This window comes from Cyanistes caeruleus, chromosome 12 (assembly GCF_971803275.1).
Source record: "Cyanistes caeruleus chromosome 12, bCyaCae1.hap1.1, whole genome shotgun sequence".
Lineage (NCBI taxonomy): Eukaryota > Metazoa > Chordata > Aves > Passeriformes > Paridae > Cyanistes > Cyanistes caeruleus.
In genome coordinates, this window is record NC_141712.1 from 3,489,955 (window position 1) to 3,511,785 (window position 21,831).

A 21,831-nucleotide genomic window follows, 5' to 3' on the forward strand; every position below is an offset into this window, starting at 1 on the left:
GCGGCGTCCCGGGCTGAGGGATGCGCCCGGCGCTGCGGGGTCCCTGAGGGGGCCGGCACTGCCGAGCAGCCCCGGGGGCTGAGCGGGACCCTCTGGGTGGGGGTCCAGCGCCTTGCAGGGCCCATGGCTCCTGTGGCAGGGCAGAGGGGCCTGTCGGCCTGTGAGCAGCCCCGGCAGGGGTGCCCGGGGCCGCAGGGCCACCCCGGCTCCCCGCAACTCCCGGCGGGAGAGGCGCGGGCCCTGGGATCTGCCGGGGAGCGCGGCCCTCCGAGAGCCACCGAGCCTTGTTGTTTCTAATTAATGCCTGTGTGGTAGCCTAATCTGTGTTACCGGGCTCTCAGGAGTATTGTCGCACCAAAGGTATATTCTGGGGTTCAGTTAATTAAAAATTACTTATAAATCTGCCTAGGTCCTGTGTTGCACTTAACTCTGCTGTTGTGGCTATACCACAGAAGAAATACCCAATATTTATGCAGTTCCAGCAGTAGTTTGGCTAATTTCCTGTAGAGCTCTTTTCCGTGCTGTTCCTCATGGGATTCTAAGGGTTTGCAGTTCTATCAGCCTCACTCGCTGTGGTGGGGACATGGGACTGACACCTGATTTTCCCGTGTCGGGAGCAGAGCACGTCCCCAGATCCTGGGGATTGTTCTGCTGCCGGCCTTGGGCTGCCTGCTCTCCTAAGGGCACTTGGTTCTAGAGCTGGAGCTTGCAGCACACACCTCTAGGTAGATTTGTGCTGGGATCAAGTTATGAGTCCCCAGGAGAACTGAAAAGGTGGCATGTGTTAAATTCTGGTTTATTTTATAATAAGCTTCCCCCTACCTACCCCTGTTTTTTTCTTTCAAGTACATGTGGAAGTATCTAATGTGTGTTCTCTGTGGCTATATACTTTTTATAAACTCAGTATCAACCATGCACTTAAACACATACTTGTGAGGATGTGTCTGATTTGCCTCTAGTAATGAAGTTCAAGCAAAAACTTGATGAAAAATACCTGATTTCTATATACAAATCTGTGTTTGTGTGTGTTTATTTTGGAGTTAATTTCTTTCTGAGACTGATAACAAGGGAGAATGTCTCTCTCATCAAGCCGAACTGAAAGAAGATAATACAGAAGCTGGGTTCAGTATGGTTGAATAAATCTAGCCACAGAGCTACACATTTACTCTGGATTTTCACACTGCATTGCAAAGCATGGTAAGCTTGTCTCAACTATCGGGTTTTTTTCTTCATTTTTTTTCCTCTCCGAGGGGTAGGGTGCCAACACTGCTGACACTTGGCTTCCCAGAAATAGGTGTTTAAGTCAGGTGTTTGAAACACAAATTGTGTTACTGTTTCTTTGTGGCCTGCAGAAAATGACAGAGTAGTAATGTGGTTGATTGAGAGCTATTCTGCATTTCTAGGACAGAAAATACAAAGTATAAGAGTGAGTTCTAAGAAAATGTTGTGAGTAGTTTCATCGAATAAGAGAATAAGCACTTTAATATTTTGCTTTTATATAAAAGAAGTCCTAACCTATTATTTGTCTTGAGCCTTTTTACTTCAATAAATTAAAAAAAAAATCATGTTGTTGAAGAACATAGCAAAAATATCTGTTCCAAAGTATAGATATCCGGGAGAAGTTGTAGCTTATCTTTGGAAGCAAAGCATGATCTTTCTTGAATATTTTTGAGGAAAATGATTACTTAATAATTCAGATAATGATTTCTATTATTTTGGGAATGGCTACTGATTGTTTATAAAACCCAGCCCACGAAGAGTGCTTCTACCTCATTTCATACCTCATTGTTTTGCAGATTGTCAGTGATTGTGGAAGTTGAAGTCCTAGGAATTTAATTTCTTGACCATCTACTTGTGTAGTCTGAAATCTTCAGTCTGAGAGGTGCACCGGAACAACCTGTTCTGGTGTGTAGAACTTTGATTTCTGTTAGCTGTACAGAATAGTTTAGTGGAAAAGATTGAGAGAATCACAGAATGACACACTGCTAAGGGATTGCAAGGGACCTTAAACATTGCTTGGTCCCAACCCCCTGCCATGGCCATGGGCAGGACACCTTCCACTGGACCAGGTTGCTCAAGGCCTTGTACAACCTGCCCTTGGACATTTCCAGGGATGAGGAATCCGCAGCCTGTTCCAGTGTTTCAGCAGCCTCACAGTGAAAAAATTCTTCTTAATATCCAGTCTATCTGTAACTATCCTGTCCTACCACTACAGCTCCTGACGAAGCATCCTTCCTGTAGCCCCTTCAGACCCCGAAAGGTGCCGTGAGGTCTCCACACAGAAGAACCTTCTCTTCTTTGGGCTGACCAGCTCCAACTTTCTCAGCTTGTCTTCACAGGGGAAGTGCCCCAATCCTCTGGACTTGCTGCAACATCTCCGTGTCCTTCTTGTGTTTGGAACACCAAAACTGGATGCAGCCCTGCCAGTGGGGTCTCACAAGAGCAGAGTGGGGGGAAGAATCACCTCCTTTGACCTTCTGGCCACTCTCCTCTGGATTCAGCCAAGAAAAGCCCTTGGCTTTCTGGGCTGTGAGCACTCACTGCTGGCTCATGGTGAGTTTTTGATCAACCATCACCCCCAAGACAGAATAATTTTGTGAAAATACTTGTGTTCTCAGGACAACCCGCTTGCCTTTACATGACTTGCAAATGCTGATTCTCTTAAAGATTTGATGACTCTTTTAATGTGGGCAAAGAAGCAAGTGAACAAACCCCCTGATGGTATTGAACTGTGCAGTTAGAACAGGCTTGTAGTGTTGTGGGTCTCTTCATTGTCTCCTTACTTGAAAAACATAATATTGGTGTATAAGGCTGTAGTTAACTATGTTTGTTGGATAAAATTAGTTGTCACAAGCTGCATTTCATTCTTTGCAGAGCAACTGAGAAAGCAGTAATTTAGGACCAAAGCTCACTGGCTCACTTTGCTTTTAGTAGAGCTGCTGCAATTAAAATATAGGAAGCCTTTAATAAGAATTAATTTGGTAAGGGACACACACACTGTACATGCCCATTTATTGGTGAGACTTATACTTCTACATTCTTTGCAAATAATAGGTCTTAGCTTTTCTGTTTACATGCTGTTAGACCAGCCTGTAACTTAAAACTTTTCTTTGTAATAGCTCCATTAAGAAATTAAGGGAGGACTTAGTTGGGCAAGGAAACCCAAAGTTTATCTTGCATGGGTATCTGGTGATCTAGTAGATACTTTTTTTCTGAAATTCAGAGCTGGTATGAACCAAGTTCTGGCCTCTGTTCATTTCCATTAAACTTGGTCATGCAATTTAATGTGGTTTGCTTCTCTCTCTCTCTCTCTCTCTCTCTCTCTCTCTCTCTCTCTCTCTTCTTTTTATTTTTTTTTTTTTGTGGTGGTAGCTGATAGTTATGCTAATAGAGTGTTAACTTTGTGATATTTAATGTTTACAGTGTTAATAGGTAAAGATAATAGCTGTGCTTTGTTGTGCTGGAGAATTTTAGTATGTTATTTATAGATCTGAAACCTACAAGATATGATATAAAAGCCTTCAATATGAAAAATGTTACAATTCTGAGCAGACAGTGAGAAAATTGCCTTTTAGAGGTCAAAACTCCCAATGCCTCTGGCAACATGGCCTTGATGTCATTTGACAGGGTGGAAACACAGCCCTTCATGGGAATAAACAGCCAATACCTGCATGATTCATTTTGTTAGAAGGGTTCTCCCATTGTTGCTAGGCAATATTTCCTAGGTGGAGTTAAAAACCAACAAAAATATCAACAACAAAACCCCCAAAACCCAGCTGCTCTCTCCTCAGAATAATACTTATTACAAGTTGTCTTGCTATTGTTTATTTGTTTTTCTAATTAAGTGATTTTTCCTTCTTCAAAATAGATGCATCAGCTGAGTCTCAATAGAGACATTCCCCACTAAGAGGCAGCAAGGGGAAGAGCTGGAAAAGGGTTGCACCTGGTTAGTAGAAGGGTTCCTTTCTATCTTCCTCTGTCCCTTCTTAGAGCTGTCTGTTTGGAAATGCTTGACTATGTTGTGATGTGCAATTCTCAGAGAAGAAACATGGCAGAGACCAGCAGACATTCATTTGAAATGATTTTCATTCACTGCATTCTGGAATGGACTTGAAAGCAGGTCTCAGAGGCAACTTGTATGTACCAGTTTGTCTTACATATTTATTTATGACAGACTTGAATCTTCAGGATGGTATTCTATCAAATGACATACCCACTCAGTGTGATGTGTGTCTAAAAATAGGTCATTGTCAAAGGACAGGAAAGGAATTGTATAAATCTATAAACTAAACCATTGCAGTCTAGTGGGATAGCATACTCTGAAGCTGAGGTAATGCTATCTTCAAAATTGCAGCTTTCCATGGATTATTTTCTAGAATAATGCATTAACACTGTATTTATCAAAATAGACTCTAAAGACAGCTAATGCTAATGGGTCACTTCTGCCACAGCAGTTAGAAACAGTAAAGTAAAACAAACAATCTCAGAAGGTGGCAGGGCTGGACCAAACTTTGCTCTTATGCTTAAAATATTACTGATTTGAACCTCCCATTTTTTTATGTGTTAAATGATATCGTAAAAAACTTATTTAGTGCTGGGACTTAGGTATTTGGGTTTGAGAATAATGCTTCTGTTTTGTGCATTTGGTCAATGTGAATGGATTTTTTCCTCTAGTTAATCTAGGGTGTTGAGAGGCCTGAAAAATAAGACTCTGAAGAATGATACTGTTTAAAAATGGGCATTAGGAAAGGCATTTTTGTCATTTCAAATAACCTGTTGATGTATACGAATGTGTGGGGTTCGGACCACAACAGAACAATGCAGATTTTTTTAGTGTTCATGACAGCATAAGCGCCAGTACACAGGTGAGGTCTTGAACTCAGCTGCACAAATGATATGTTTAGGTGCTTAATGCAGTGTTGTTACTGCAAACTCAATAGAAAGGCTAATATTTAATTAAGGATAGAGCGTGGAAATGATCAGCAAAAGAACAAATGCATCCGTGTACAGGGTTCTATTGAGAGGTTTGGAGTTACCAGGTAAAGGGGAAGTGTGACATCTGGTGGAAAGATGGTATCAGGAGCAAGAGATCCATTAGTGATAAATGGCATTATTTGGCATGAAAATGCATTATATGATGTTTGAAATCACTGCTGGATATAAAATTCACGAGTGACATATTTTGTGGTCTCATAGTTCATATTGTCTGAACCAAAATACATGGCAATATGATTATGTTCTTAATGAACAGTGAACTTTTCTAAGCTATCAAAGAAAGCTTATTTTGTTAAGTTCCTCCCCCAAACTCTTAATCTACACTGAAAATAAATTAATATGGTACAGATTTAACCACCTTTGGGTATCCAAGTATTTTTTCAGAAAAATGTAATCTAAATACATTTTTTATCTATCATCTATGATGATCCTAGTAATTTTTTTTTTATTCTTGAGTTCTTATTGAGTCTCCTGTAATACTGCTTCCAGGTGCAAGCCCCAAATGATCAGGATCATTTGATGCTGCTGTTCTGGGAGATACTGGTCTGACCCTGCCTTGGAGGTATAACTGGAGCCCAGCACTGGAGCCTCTGTTTGGGTTCTGCTGCTCTGCTCCCAGAGCTGGTGGTGGTGGGAGGCTCCTCTGCAGAGTGTGGGAATAGTTTTGGATTGCAGGAGGCAGGAGAAGAAGGGAGGAATTCTGCAGGAGAAGGGGGGTGGAACTGGAGCTGCCTTTTGCTTGGTGTCATATTGCTAGAGTTAGAACTTGCACAGAATCAAGGTGGGCTCAGAGCTGCAGAGATCTTGCTTTATTGTGTTTATTTCTACAGTATGTTGTGGAAAAAGAGTTTGAAATTCATTGGGAGCTCTATGTATTAAGAATGTTCAGGAACCTCCTAGCTCAGCTCAAAAGCCCAGGGAAAAAAAAAAAAAAAAAAGAGAATTCATCTTAATCTTTCAGCTCTGCTTTAAAACACCTGATTCTTCTGAGGTTTCATTCCATAGGATATTGATCATTCCACTTCAGTCTTGAGATTTTTCTGTGTTACAACTTTGCTACTGAAAGATCGCTTTATCCCAAGCACAGCACAAGTTCAGTCGTGGTTCTGCTTTGTAGTTCAGGCTCATCTCCTGTGCATAACTCCCTGCCCCAATCATGTGGGATTTCCCCCTTCATCAGAAGGCAATAAATCTTCAGCTTCTTTTGTTCTTTATGCATTTTTCTTCTATTTTTAATGTTAGCATTTCACTTGCTAGGACAATATATTATAAGAGTTCTGATTCCTTTTCCTGCTTTGGGGGCAGATTCCATCGGCAAGTTTTTGCCTGCTCACACAAAAATAATGCTTTTTGGGAACTGGCCAGTTCAAGGAAGGAAACAAGTTAACAAATACCTAAACCCACAAATCCAGCATTTCAATGCTAGACTGCAATGGGGTGCACCCATCTCAGGTGGCTGGCTTCTTGCTCAGCAGGCATTTAACAGCAGCATGTGTAACTTGTTTCTCCTCATCTTTACAGTCACAAATGGGTGATATTCATGAACTCAGGTATTTTGGTACCATGATGAATAAAATACATTGTTTACTCCAAAGAGTGAATAGTTCTGCTCTGCTTCTGGTGGGCAGGGGTTTGGATAATCCAAATGGGTTTGAGTAGAAGGCCTGTGGCAGGGAGTTTGCTGATACATTTTAGTGCAGTTTACTTCAGTGCTGAACAATTTCTTCCTAATCTACCTCTCCTCCTCAGCAGGGTGGCAGTAATTATCCTTTTCTGTCTGTGTTTCTTGGGATGGATTGAGTAGGCACTCTCATACTTGTGGAAGCACATCAATTAAAAACCAGTTAACACTGTTACTGTATTGTCATATGAAGACATGGGATGTAGGCCAAGCTTCAGTTTTTTCATTAAATGTTTGATGTTTTATCATGTTGGGAGGGAAACAAACCTAATGCTTTCCTCCAGAGAACCTCAGTGTATAAGTCAATGGCTTTCTGAAGGTTAATTCGGGGTGTGCAGACAGAAAAATTGTCCTATTAAAAGGGAGAAGGTAGTCTAGTTTAATTCTTTTGGAAATTTAAGTGAAAAACATAATTTTTAGTCAGGTTGAGTTGACTCTTTCAAAAGATCTCTCGACATACACTAAAAAAAATCAGACCAGAAATTTTGATTGACCAAGAGCCAGACTGTCAGGTTTTAGTTGTCAGCTCTCTATTGGTGAGGAAACAATTCTCCTTCTTACCAAATTATTACTAACAATGATACTGAGCTTGTGCTAGTACAAGGTGCTTTCTTAACTGCAAATGTGATTTCAGCCTGAAAATACCATAATAAATCCACTGAATGGACTTTCTTCTGTAGTATACCCTTATAATTATAAGCCCTTCTTTTTTTTGCCTGGGGCACCTACTTAGGAGATATCATAAAGTGAAAATAATCTTAATGTCACTAAATGAGAAAAGAATGATTGTATTACCTTGCAGAAAAACAAAATGGGAAGGGGGACTGAGGAAGGGACAGTACAGAATTATATTTGCTGCAGTCTTGTGGGCACCAGTAGAAAAATGCTCTTTATTTTTCTGAGAATGGTTTAAAAACGTGTTTGTATCAATGTTGCAGCTTCTCAGTAGTGACTGGGATTTCTGACTATGCAGACATGATGCACAGCCTTTAAGAAAACTGATATCTTGGTCTCCATTACTGGTCCTGAGGACTGGGTGCATGGTGGCTGTTTTGGTGGTGTAAATAGGAGGAATAGGGGGAAGGTTCCTTGAGAACCTGTTGCCAAAAAAAAAAAAAATCTGATGTAAGCCCAAACTTAGTAAAAGTAGGATATGAAACTTGCTTGTGGAAATGTACCACTGGATGCCACTGTTGCTTCATAGAATGTCATACTAAAATAACGTCAGCTTTGCTGAAAAATTCTGCTTTTCCTTCACTCTCATCTTCTTAGTTTTTTATTACTTTAATCTTTGTTCATATCAAAGGAAAGGAGAAATCGTGCCCCACTTATTCTCTCCAGCAACATGGTGATATGGTTTCCATATCTAGAAGTGACAGCTTGTCATAGGAAAGAAAAGGGAATGACACAAAATTTGTCTTTTCTTTTTTTTTTTCTTCCTCTTCTAAGGTAAAATTTTTTTTTTGAACAGAAGAAAGGCTCAGATGAAAGAGCAGCCAATTTTCCTTGTAACTAAATTCCTTCTCTCTGTCTCTGTGTTAATCACAACTAGATTTGGACACTGAGCCTTTACTCCTGTTTTAATGTCACCCTACAGAGCAGGGCAGGAGGTCACTTTTGCAAATACTTGTTTATTTCCTTTCCCAAGTGCTGGACATTTTGTACTTGAAAGAATGTTTTTCACTCGTTACAATTTTTTCTGCCTTGGGGAAGCAGAGAGGGTGAAGGTCACCAGGTGAATTTTTGATGGCTGTTGCTTGTTTTTACAGGTACATTTGTAATCACCTGATTGGCAACTCTGGGACTTTTCTCTAAGTTATACAGTATGGGGTTCTGTAAATAGCTGTTTTTTTGGTTTTTTGTTTGTTTGTTTTTTAACTGAAGCAACCCCCCAGATGTAATTAATTTAATTAAATGAAAAGGAATAAAAATCCTAACATCTGACTCGTAAGTTTCAGATCAGATCATTGGAGTTTTCTATTCCGAGTGCATCTAATTCCTAATCTTTCCTGTGGGAAAAGAAAAGAAAATGTTGGAAAAAACCGTGAGAGATTTCCTAGTGCCATGCCCGGCTTCTGCGGAGACAGTCCACCTTCTGCTGTGCGCCTGCTTAATTGGGTAAGCACAAATGCTGTCGGTTCCAGCCTAATTAGCAACAGTGGGAATGTGGGGAAGGCGAAGACAATGGAAAGGATCTCTTGCGGGGGCTCTGAAGGCAGGAGCAGCCGTGCAGCCCCGAGAAAGCGCGTTCCGTTCCCCCTGCGAGGCGGCCGGGAGCGGGGCTCAGCCGCGGGGCCTGGCACTGCCATGGAAACCGCGCACAGCCCGATCCCTCCGGCTCCCGGCCCCGCAGGCAGCGGCGCACACACAGCCTGCGGGAGGCAGCGCAGGGTTAAAATGCACCGCCCTTCTGCTGCCTCACCGCCGGCTTAGGAGGCAGATTGAGGGAGAGGAAAACATCAAGTAAATGGAGTAAGTTTACTCTCAAGGATGGGATGCAGACTCCTCGTGCTGGATGTCTGACAGCCAGAATGCAGTTCAATGATGCTACTGTTCGGTGATAATTCCCCTCTCTCTTCTGGAACTGGAGATTTGCCTGGATTAGGTATTGTGATCGGGGCTGGATGCTGCCCTACCTCGCTGTAGGTTCCGAAGGGAAGCCTGCCAGCAGAGCTGCTGTTGATGCCGCATAAACTTGTAGCGGTGACCCAGATAACATTGTGACCGACACAGTAAGTTACAGTGTCAGGAGGAATAAATGTCTCCTCCAGCCCCTCGCAGAGCTCCAGCTGTGCTGTGGTTCCTGCCCTTAAGCCCCATCTACCCAAGAAACTGACGGGCTCTGGGAGCTGCTGGGCTTCGCTCAGTTGTACAAGTGAATTCAGAAAATACACAGGGATTGCAATTATTTGGTAATTGTGGTGATTTAGTGTTCTTAGTAAAAGACCTTTCCAAAATGGTTGCCTGGGCTCTGTGATGTGTTTTGAGAATTCCCAGCAGTCATCTAAATGTGACAGCTCTCTAAAAAGAGCTTTTGTGCCCTTACCCCTCATCTACCAACCTCTGCTTGGTTCCTACTTCTGGCCTAGACCTGGGACAGGACTAGTTTTTAAATTACCTTCCCTGAAGCTCTGCAGTTAGCCACAACTTCATCTCACTTCTGTGCTGAGGTGGAAATGACAAGGTTTCACAATTCACAAGGTTTCTGTTGTGCTCATTTGTTGTGCCATGCAGAGAGAAGGTTCCCCCTGTTCTTTTGCAGTAGGACTGGTTTCATGGCTGGAGAACACTAAGTGGTTCTGCGGTTGCTTGATGTGGGCTTGCTCAAACCATAACATGAAGTACAGCAATATAAAAGAACCAGACATCTCTGGTATGTTTGGACAAAAGCCTAAATATATCATCACTACCTTTTGTGGTTTGCAACTGTCAGAGAAAAATAGCTAGATGAAGTTTGACTTCAGCACAGGAAGGCCTGGGCTTTTTAATGTAATGTGTACTGGTAAAAAGTAAGATGGAATGGAGCAGGATTCAAGCCTGTGTTCTTGAGACGTTGTGGTCAGGTTAGCTAGCTAGCTAATGTAGAGACAAAGCCAGTGAAGGATTAAGAATGCATACCATAGGAATGAAATAAATGAGCTGCTGCTGCCTCTTTTTTTCCTCCCTCATCCCTTGTCCATTTCAGAGTGAGTGATGCAGAAGGCTGCTGCTGAACACCATCCCCAGGCTCCCTCTACACTGGGTGTGTATGGATGCAGAGAGCAGCAATGATTCCACAGCCTTTTCAGTGTTCCTTAAGTGCACAGAATTCAGTCTCTACCACATCAGGAGCCTTTTGAAGATAAAAATCACTGATTCTTAGCTGTGCCATCTTTTGTTAACTGGAAACATTAAAATGTGTATACAGTAAGACCCACTGCCAGAAATGGCAAAAAAACCTTCTGTATCTTTTACAAGAAGCAGTAGGCAAAGAGCAAATATGTTTTGGAGCAAGGATGGGGAGGACTTCTCCATGCCACAGACATTATCAGAGTTAGGTATTGTCAGGATTGTGAATATGGCTCTATATATGTCTTTATAGCCATGGATCATCAGGAAGCAGAAACCACCTGGTTTTACCCCATGTAAGCCAATGCTTGTTTATCTATTTGAAAGCAGTCACTCGTTCTTTTAGCTCTATTTGTAGCCTTCACAATTTAATAGTTGTATGAATCTTAAAGATGACACCTTCACAAGGTAAGTTTTTATTCTAAAGTCCTTGTCTTTCATGCTGCTGCAGTACATTAAAAATGTTTGTAGTCTCCTCTTCTATGGGGTGATCTTTCTAAATTTGTCTGGTCTCTTTGGGGATGCTGCATCCTCTGGCTGCTCATGTATGGGAAATGCATTGGTACAAATTTATTTATAACTCTTTGAGTTGGTGCTGGATCTCTGTGGTCCTCCACTGCAAGTTTCTTCAAACTCTCAGAGGAGATTTTTCAACAGCTCCTGGATCATAAGCAACAGCTTCCCCCATGATAACCCTGCAGCAATTCATCTTGTTCCTTCAAGCCTCTGTCTGTTGCCAACCTAGTCATTAGACTGATTATTATTTAAGCTGATCATGAATTTCAGTTTGGACTCCCTGCTTTTACAGTGAGTAATTAGAGAAGGCACCTTCCCCATCAATTTGTGCTATTCATGGAAATGTTATCACTTAGAGAAGATACAGAATAGACATTTATAGGTTCATTTTATTTAAGTGACTGAGAAAAAGTCCATGGCAAAGGGGAAGCTCATGTGTGACTTACAGAAACTTGCCCTGTCAGCCTTGCTCTGTGGTAGGTTTTTAGGGATTTGGTGCTGGTGTTTTACAACATGTTTAAACATGGGTTTATTTTTTTGGGTTTCTTTCTCTCCTATCAATGTCATGAAGTCAAGTTCAGGCTATTTCTATAGATAGGACAACACTTAAACAGTGCATGAAGACATTCCTGTATTTTAAAAATACTTTGAGACTAAAGTCTACAGTGAATATGTGAGATCAGGACAGCAGATAGTGGCAAGACTATCATCATTTACAAAGAATACTTTTGTCTTTTGAAATAATATTATCATAGATGTGTGAATTTTAAAGCAGTACAACAGTATTAATTCTTTGATTAAAAGCCACAAAAGATTAAATTCTTCAATTACTGTGTAGGCTCTCCTGAGCTTTCTGGGAAATGGAGTAAAGGGAATAACTGAAGGTCAAAGGGCAAAGATAGCCTGGCTGGTCATTAATCTAAATTTGCCTGTGGAATATAGCTGTGAAGAAGTTGTTAGTACGCTTTCCCCCCTCACCCTAAACAAAAAAAAAAAAAGAATTTTTGCTCAAATCTGGCTTTAGAGTAATTGAGGAAAAATAGGGAATTTTGAAAATCGTGTCTTTCAGGTGGGATATGTGCTGGTTTGTTTTTTTTTATTATTTTCTTTTTTTTTTTCTCAAGAAAACTGTCAGTCTTTATGCACCTCTGAATGTATGTGAACTGTAGGAAAGGTGTGACAGGGATGGAGATTCCTTGATAACTTTCATGTAGCTACTGCAGGTTACAGGTTCCACTGAGCATGAAGCTGCCTGGCTTTCAGTGTGAGCAGCCCAAGAATATTCCACAATTTGTCATTGTGTGACACTGCCTTGTTCTGCTCCAGTTTTGTTGCTCATACCCCAGCTAGTTTCCCTAAAGTTGGAATGAAGGTGATTGTAATTGTGAGAGAAATGTAGGCAGTGCTTGGAGAAAGGTAGGAAAGATTTGCTGTGTCCATTTCTACTGAGTACTTTGTCAGTCTCCTTATTTATCAGGTGGGGTGCTGAGATCATAAACCATCCTACAACTATATTATATTTGGAAATTAAAGACTTTACAAAATGAAAATAAGTGGCATTACTGTGGTGTCACTCAAAGCACTTAATGATCTGAGATAAGAGAGGATTCAAAAGGGCCAAGAGTTGCTCTAAGTAGTGTCAGAACTGCAGCTCTGTGAAGAGAAGTACACATCTGTGAACTGGTAAAAAGGAGTTGCATTAATTATATGGCATGCCACGCTACAACACGAACACCATTAAAAAGTCAGCCTTTAAATCTTAAAGCACTTCTTGTTCCTACTATCCTCATTACTAACATCCGTATTCTACATTAATGCCTCTGGCAAGAGGTGAAAGCTGTTCAGGGTGAAAAGAAATTAGTTTCATTTTTCAGTAATTATGGGGAATACTGTTCACTGGCTTTAGTCACCCTCTCGAGTTATTCTAGTGCTTCTGGTTAAAAAGATCCTGATCTATGGTATTTTGCTAATGATCAACAGTTTTAGAAATGACATTTTTCAGCAGCACAGCCTCTATTATTGGGACAGTCTTTTCCTTTGGGCAGCTGCCAGATTTTTCAAAACCAATGGGAAAGCTTATGAAAGGTTAAGTTCTTTTCCCTGCCCCTGCCTTCTTTATAAACCCGAGATCGCTGTTGCTTAGGATGCAAACTAATATTTCCAGTTTTCAAAGGAAAAGACCACCTCTTCCAAGACAGATATTTAAATAATCTGTGACTGTGGGGAAACAACAAGGTAAAGGAAGAGTATGGCAAAAATTAAGTGGAAATGAAATAACAGTGTGCCAAGGTAGTTCCTATCATACAATTGTGGTAAACTATGGATATATTTCTTAATTTGTCAGGTGCATTTTCCTGTTCTCATTTAAAGTGATCCTTTTGTTTCATAAAGTTGAATGTCAGAAAAGTAAAAAAAATTCAGTAGGTAATGAAGGTGCATTTTGAGAGATGCATTCTGGAGGACTGAGTAGGTACCTTCTACTGAGTAACACAAAAGTTTGTTTTGTTCTTTCTCATCATTCTGAAATGTATTTTGTGGTACTTGGAAACAACAGTGGTCAATCAGAGCTGACTCCTAGGTGTCGTTCTACTGGAATGTACTGTGTTGCTGTTTTGGTTATTTTATTACTCTTACTCTGTCTCATATGAAGTGTTGATTGTCAAGTTATAGAAAACTCCAAGAAACTTCCAATGCATCCATTTATAGTGTCTTGCAAAGGATTAGTGACAGTTCAAGCAGTAGCTCAGATTCCTGATTTCTGTGACCATTTTCTTAATTGCAGTAAATTCGTTCTTCAAGTGGCAGCATCTGTGTCCTTTGCAAAGTGTCTCTGGCAGTTTCCCTGGGACTCATGAAATGCTCTGTGTTATGCAAGAACTGCTGCTCCTTGGAGCATGGCAGGGGACAGTGACACTTCTGCAGAGTGTTCTGGCCACAGAGCAACAAAGAGTTTCTTGTGGGGTGGCCTTGGTACCCCCAGATATGTTTGAGACCTTTCACCTTGGATAAACTTAATTGTGATAACTTTTGTCTTTGAAGAGCTAACTGAACTGTTTACCTCTTTACTACATTAACAGTTCTAATTCAGATGATCCCAGCTGTAGTAACTTGATTTTTGAAGCAGTTTGGCACTCTGTGATCAAGAGTTATTTAAGCTTCTTGTGCTTGGCCCTGTACTTCTAGATGATGGCAGCATCTTTCTTTCACTTCTTTCTGAAAGAACAGGCTGCATTTAAAAATAATAATTAATTTTCTTGGTTAATAGCTCTAATAAGTACCTACAGCACAAAGTATCATAACTTAAATGCTTTTGAATAAGTAACTCAATTAGATCTTAAAAATCCTTCTTCTTCCAATGAAATACCTTATCTTCCCCAGCACTGGAACATGGAAGTCTTCAGCAAACTGCAGCAAGGTGTTTTACAGGAATAGTTTATACTTCTCTGCCACCAGATCACCTGTGTAATGAAGAGGCCCTTATTCTTTAAGGCTACAGGCAAGCAGTAGGATGCAGAGAAACATATTGGGACAAGATGAATGAGACTTCCCATAGAACATCAGAATTTTTCTTCTAGTGAATATGAAATCTTGCCTTTGGCACTAAGCTATATTGAATGCTTCAGAAAGGAATGAAAGGGAAAATCTTTCTCTAAGCAGGAAGGTAACTTTGAATGCAGAGCTGGAATGTATGGATTTCTACCTTTTCTCCATTTGGTGCTTTGATTTTTTTTCCCTTTGCCTTGACTGGCTGTGCTACAATGCTACAATTTTTTTCAGTTCTTTAGAGCTGAAAATACTAACACACAATACAGGGATTGGTGAACTCTTCAGCTGATCAAATGCCATATACAACCTTGTTTCTGTTTAATGGTAAATATAAGGTCTCACACTGTTATGGTATGGTTAAAGGTATACTGTCCTTTTTTTTAATGCTTGTTTAAGAGCAGTCTTTGATCCATGGCTTGTAGTTGTTTTGAGGTGTCTTTGTTAAAAGCTTAAAAAAAAGCAGAGCCATGCACTGAGCTGTTATGCATAAATAAGATAACAGAAAGATTTTCATTGCCTACATTTGGGGATCCCTTTCTTAAAGAAAAAACCTCTGGCTTTGCTTATCCATATCTCTGGATTGACTGTTCAGCTGTGCTTTAATAAGTGTATTAAAGACCATGATGGGTAGACAAGATTGACCTTGTCTCTGCTGTGAGTGTGAGGATCCGATTCTCCATTTTCAGAAGGTCTGTCCTTCTGGCCCACTCACGGTTTGTGGGCTAACCTTCTGGATTTGAGGAGTGAAACAAGTATTAGCAAGAAGGATTTTAAGTTGAACTTCTTCAAGATGTGTGAGCATGGTTTGGAAGATGGCAAAGGCATGCTTATTTATAGATATGCAAATATCTGTGCTTATTAGCTCCAGAGAAACTATTAGGGAGAGAAACTGAATAAACACAATGAAGAAAGCTGATCTGGGTGGTCTGGTAGACCAGTGCCGAGGCAGTTCTAAAATATCTTTACCATGAAAGCCTGTACTGGTCTCACAATCTGGCACATTGATTGAGGGAAGAGGGAAAGACTGAGGGGGGAATAGGAACTGGGAGGGTAACATGGAAGAGAAACTGTGAAAGCCAGGATCCAAAGGTGATAAATGGATGAAGCCCTGTGGAGAACATGTATTACCATGGTTTGGAAAGGAAATTTGGAAGTGCTCTTGGCAGAGGAGGGATGTGATGACTTTTACCAAAGCTGGGACAAGGACCACAAAGATGTAGTGGACATGGAAGCCATAAAAAAAACATCATGTCCCTGCTTCAACTTCTGTAGATGTGAGGAATAACTACAAAGCACTTCCACTGCAGGACCAGTCCTGGCCCAGCTGCAGTGTATAATTGGTGTGTTCTACCTTGGGCAGACCTTGCAGTTCTTCTTCCAAGCCAGTTTTTCCTCTCTTCAGGGATTCTGTGTAGCTTTCCCCTTTCCCCTTTCCCCTTTCCCCTTTCCCCTTTCCCCTTTCCCCTTTCCCCTTTCCCCTTTCCCCTTTCCCCTTTCCCCTTTCCCCTTTCCCCTTTCCCCTTTCCCCTTTCCCCTTTCCCCTTTCCCCTTTCCCCTTTCCCCTTTCCCCTTTCCCCTTTCCCCTTTCCCCTCTCCCCTTTCCCCTCTCCCCTCTCCCCTCTCCCCTCTCCCCTCTCCCCTCTCCCCTCTCCCCTTTCCCCTCTCCCCTTTCCCCTCTCCCCTTTCCCCTCTCCCCTTTCCCCTCTCCCCTTTCCCCTCTCCTCTCCCTTGGCTCTCACCTTGGCACAGGTTCTGTCCTCCCTGACTTTTACTGGGCAGATTTTTGTGCCCTGCTGCTGAGGGGTCACTGGGTGAGGGAGGGTATTTATAGTGAGCTTTAGTGTACTTTGGCTGCCTGACAGGAGATTGGCACCTGTACAGGGCTGACTGCAAGAGAAGGTAGGCTGAAGTAACCTGTGTGGTGCTTCGTGAGGACACGGGATCTGGCTGGGCCAGGGGAATGATGTAGAAAGTATTTTAAATGTCAGTGAGGAGCAAAATTCTTTAGGCTTTTAATCTTAGTGAGTTTTCACTTGATTTAGTCAAACCTCAAACCCTTCCCAGATGCTAGTCACCAGTGAGACTTTACTGTGGAAACTTGAAGACTTGAGGGTCTGTCTGATTCACAGGGGGATCACTATCAGCCTAATGGGACCTTGGTTGAAACTTTAATTACAAGAAGACAGTAAAAAGCACTGTTTAAGAAAAAAAAAAATCCCCTTATCAACTTTTGTTGCTAGTCTAGTCAGGCTAAAAATTCTGCTTAATCTTAATGATTAGTAAGAGTTCTTCATTTCTGTTAAATAAATTACGAATTATTCGGAGGCAGTATATTAAAGGAGATCTAATCAAGATATCCAGAATATTGTGACATATTTAAATCCCATAATATTTAAAAAAAACATTTTTGAGGGAGTAAAGATACTTTATATACAATTAGAGGCAGTATGATTAATAACCTTGGGCTCAGATTCCACTGCTTCCTTTGGGATTTGGGTTTTTTCCTATATCTCTGGAACCAAATATATGCCTTAATTACCAATCAAACAGTCAATGAAGGCAGAACTGAAGTGTGGATGTATCTACTTGGATTTGTATTAGCATTTCTTCTACAGATTTGGATTAGTGAGGCTGAGTGTATCTGCAGGTTTTGATTGCTGTCAGGGAGAATGTGAATCCACACCATGACTTAGATTTTCCAAACTAGCATATCTGTCTGTTTTGTGTTGTTTGGCATTTATGCCACATGCTAAACCTGCAAAAGGTAGGTGTTAGTGCAAGTAGTGTTAAATGCAGGAGCATTTAAAAGTTCTGAGAAGATTCAGGCCATTTAAAACCAGACAGTGTAGTTTCTCCCCAGCCCCATTTCTTTATGCAGGTTTCAGGAGGAATAGGAGATTTTGATATCTGAGAAACAAACCCATTTGGTTTGAAACCATTCTGCTTGCAGATAATCTGCAAGGCTACAATACAAAATCTGAATTGAAGACAAGAAAAGAGGAGCCAGATACTTTTAAGTTTTGGACACTCACAGGTTGATACAAAGTCAGTGAGTGGACAATGCTCCTTAAATAGCTGTGTCAGTAATTCCTTTTACTGCAGAAACAGGTGAGTCAATGCCTTCAAATCCAGTGGGATTGGAAAGCTCAGGGTTTTGGAAGGTGTTACCTCAGAGTACTTTGCTTGCCAGGTATAGCTGCAAGGAAAGAGATTGAAGGTAGGGAGTGGGAAAATGTGTTTGAAGCCAGTCTTTATTGTAATTCTAGGTATTACTTATTTCTCATAGTGTAAAATGGTGGGAGAGAAATAGCTCCTTATGACAGAGGAGACAAGGGATAAATGGGGTGTACTATCAACCCTTTTACTTTCTGAATTTTTCTAAAATTGATTTTACTTCTGCACATATTCATTCTGGAGTGTTCATAAGCTGTATGTTTTGGTCAAGTATGGCAGGCTTAGCTTTTTATTCTGAATGGTCAATTTTGAAACTCACTGTGAAAGAGCTCCAAGGCAGTGTGTTTTTGATCATTACCAGCTGCTGTGTGCTTTGTACACTGTAATATAAACCTGACATTCAATTTTGGTGGGATGATCTAATGAAGTTCTGAGATTTATTTTAGATAATAAAAATAAACCCCCTTTTTTCAAGGATAAACATGGATAAATTGTCAGATTCATAGCCCATCTCATATTATGTCTGCTGTGTTTTCCACAGTACCTAAAATGGTCACTGTATGCCTGATTTATAAAGACAGTATCACCTTGATGAGTACAGAGTGTGTCACTTGAGCAGGATTCATGTCTTTATGGATTTCAGTGGAGAAATATAATGTGAGACAATATAAATATTGCAGCTGCTTGCTCTATCACATTGTCTGTTTTATTAGGCAGGTTACCTGTGCTGTAGTGATGTTGGTTGGTTTTTGGTTGGTTGTTTTTTTTCTTTGTTTTAGTTTGTGGTTTGTTTTGGTTTGTTTTTTTTGTGGATTTTTGTTGTTGTTTTTTTCCTTTTTTTTCCTGGTATTAATAAGAAAACAATATTCTGGTAACACTGGTGGGGAAAACTCTTTTCCATTATATTTTACAATAGGTGAATTAAATTAATTTGAGATCAGTAAATAAAATGTAGTGTAAAACATTAAATATTATACCATTCCTGCATTTTCCTTCTCACCAGAAATAGGGAAAGATAAGTGGAACAATTCTAGATGAGACCCAAACCAGTCAGATAACAGGCAAATTGTAGGCCAAAGCTCCCAGCTACCTGCCTTAAGTGTTAGCATGCCTGGTTACTGCTAGGTGTAGCAGTATTGTGAATGAATATTGTAGAAAGAGCTCAGCTGTTGACATTTTACACAACAGACAGCTAAAGCTGTCCTGTGGACTTCACTGGGGGGATCTGTATGTGGGCTGGCATCACCTTCACATGACTTCTTTGTGGCTCTATCATGGCACATAGGAAGGGTTATACTGACTGGATGCACACTTAAAACAAAGATAAAAGAACTTTTTCTTGTGATCATAATGTATGTTAGTCTGTATCTATGAATTTGAAGGTGAACTGTAGCCTGGAGCTTTCTTTTCTTGAGAAAGAAGCCACCTCCACTAGTGTTTAATGGATTGGGACAAGCTCTCAGTGCAGTTGCCTTGGGCCATTGCTTCCCATGCTGCTGTTCTCTCTGCTTGAACATAATCTTAACACCTTTTGCAGCTCATGACATGCTTATGTTTGGATATGTTGAGAGGAAATTTCCTATAATAAGTGAAAATAAATCTGGACAGAATTCCCAGATTGGAGAGTAACTGTGGAAAAGTTGGATTGTGAAAGCCTCTTTCATTTTCCCTAACATGACAGTGTAATTTTAAATTCCATGAAAAAAAGAGGACACTATTAGAAAAGATCACCCATAGAGATCCCATAAAGCTGAATGTGAAACATAGGGCCAGCACTGCTGTCATTGCTGAATTTAAACAGGAGAATTTGGGTCTCATGCAAAGTAGGTACATAATGGAAAAATTGACCTTTGCTGCAATGCTGATAAATGAGTCTTCAGTTAAAAAAAAAAAAAAAAAAAAAAATTGGTGGCAAAAATGGCAACAGATGGCAGGATTTGAACAAGCTTATTTGTCTAATTGTGTAAAAGTCACCATGACACAAACTGCCTGGAAAATGACTCCTGAAAGATTTATCCACATAGAAGGTGTTATGTACATATGCTCCTCACTAGGTGCAAGTCAGTTGTGCACTTATGTGTGTGTATGCATAGGACTTCCCCAAGTGTCATTTTAAACTAAATATTTGGAGTTCTTCCTTAAACCAGACCAGAAAATATTTTTATAAGGTTGAATGTTTCTCTTAGACTTGTGGTAAAGCAATCATTCTCTAGCATGAGTCACAACTAACTGTGTGACAATTGCTTCATAATATATTACCAGAATAGTTTGATGGCAGTGAACAAGGCTTAGTCATGTCTGTCTTCCTCTTCTGTGTCACTTCTGGGCTGTCTTGCCCTTACTGCTCAAGTGGGGCATTGTGTGTAATGCTTCAACATATTCCAGGGTTAATTTGAATGTGGAATGGGTGAATGCCTGACATTCTCCAAACCTGACTCCATTGTGAATTTTTGCTGCAGGTTTAATTCTGGGCACCTCTGTTGGAATGGATAGTTCTGAGAAATTTTGGCAAAAATGACTCACCACTGGTAAGTATCAGTGTCACCAGTGCAGCTAATGGAAAAAGGTGTCTTGTTCTTGACTCTGCTGCATTTTTTACAGCAGTATCTTGCTGGATGACATTAGAGATGTTTGTTTACAGACTTGTCTTTGAGGATCCAAAGAGAGAAGCCAAGAAAATTGCTGGTCCTTCTTAAGTAGCTGTTGTCTTTGGACAAAAATTAAATGCATCTTGCCATATGAAGCTTGGGACACTTCCCAAGTGTTATTCAGGAGCGTGCAGGTGCATGCTGAGGCTTTGAAATTCCCACACATAACAATGCCAACCTGACAATCATCCCTTGAAGCAGTATCAGCTCAAACAGGCTGTGCTCAGCCTTGCCTCTCATGTTGTGCTCTGGAAACAAACTGCTGCTGCATGCAGACGTGCTCCAGATTCAGTGAAGCTGAAATGGTGGGGCTGGGATTTGTGCAGTGGATTCCAAATATGCCCAGCTACCTCTGTGATTTCTTATTGGGGGTAGGAATAGAATATCCTTCATCTCAGTGTCACCAGCTTGCATCAAGAAAACAACCATGGTTAATAGAAACAACATCAGAAAAGAAAGTTCCCTTTTCATCTGTTCATTCCTGTTGATGTGGTACCAGTTGAGTTGGCCTGACAAAATAATTTGTACTCTTGTACAAAGACACTAAAAACAACCATGTCAAAAACAATGCAGATGTTTTATATACATTAAACTGATTTTCTAATTCATTTTTTTAGCACTATGTCTCCCTCCATGCATTTACAAGTTTATAGGTGCCTTAAAATATATAATGCTATTTACACAAGGTTTTTTCCTTTGTACTTTATCTGGGTGTATATAAGCAGATAATTGTACATGGATTTGTCATAGGTGTGCTCTTGCTGTCAGTCATGGTGCTGCCTAAAGAGGAAAAGTAGTGCAAAGAAATGGGATTAAGTTCATGTACAGTGCATGCAGTCCATGTGTGCATCTCTCCCTTACTCTGTGTATCCCTCTCTCTCAAAAAAGATACTCTTTGATCATCCAAAGAGTGGGTTTTCTCAGTAAGTCGTTCAAATGAGGCAGGGGAGGAACTCAATCACCAGAATTTAGTACCTACAATTTAAAAACTTTAAAAACTCTTTACTTCAATCATTATATAAGATGAGCTGTAAACCAGTAAGCCAAATTGCAGAATCAATTAAGTTGGAAAAGACCTCTGAGATAATTGAGTCCAAATTTTGGCAAATAAAAAACAAACTCCTATCCTCAATTAATTTTCTCTTTTGATGTTGTTCAGTCTGATGTGCTCAAACATTGGTGATTGTTATGGAAGAAAGCATTAGAACCCCATCATGGAAATTCTGAAAAAGTTATGGATGTAAGGAGTTAAGAAAACTTATTTTAATATTTTGATTCCTTTATTTTTGGAGGCATAAGCCCCCATAAACTGACACTTCTGGTATGAGGTCAGCCATGGTAAGTAAATATGGTAGTGGGGGGACTTAAATTACAAAAACCCCAGCAAATCACCATCACTCAATTTGTGCAGATTGCAAGGATGACTTTTTTGGGTGCACAAAC

General features: G+C 40.5%; 1 long non-coding RNA gene across 1 annotated transcript; it reads left to right on the forward strand.

Moving 5' to 3' along the window:
• The first annotated feature begins 134 nt into the window (after positions 1–134).
• LOC111934700 (uncharacterized) lies at positions 135–20,269 on the forward strand. The gene is made up of 6 exons (XR_015275453.1): positions 135–360; positions 1,091–1,197; positions 1,797–1,905; positions 2,327–2,553; positions 3,869–3,946; positions 20,200–20,269. It is a non-coding gene; the product is annotated as an uncharacterized LOC111934700 (long non-coding RNA).
• Positions 20,270–21,831: the final 1,562 nt, after the last annotated feature.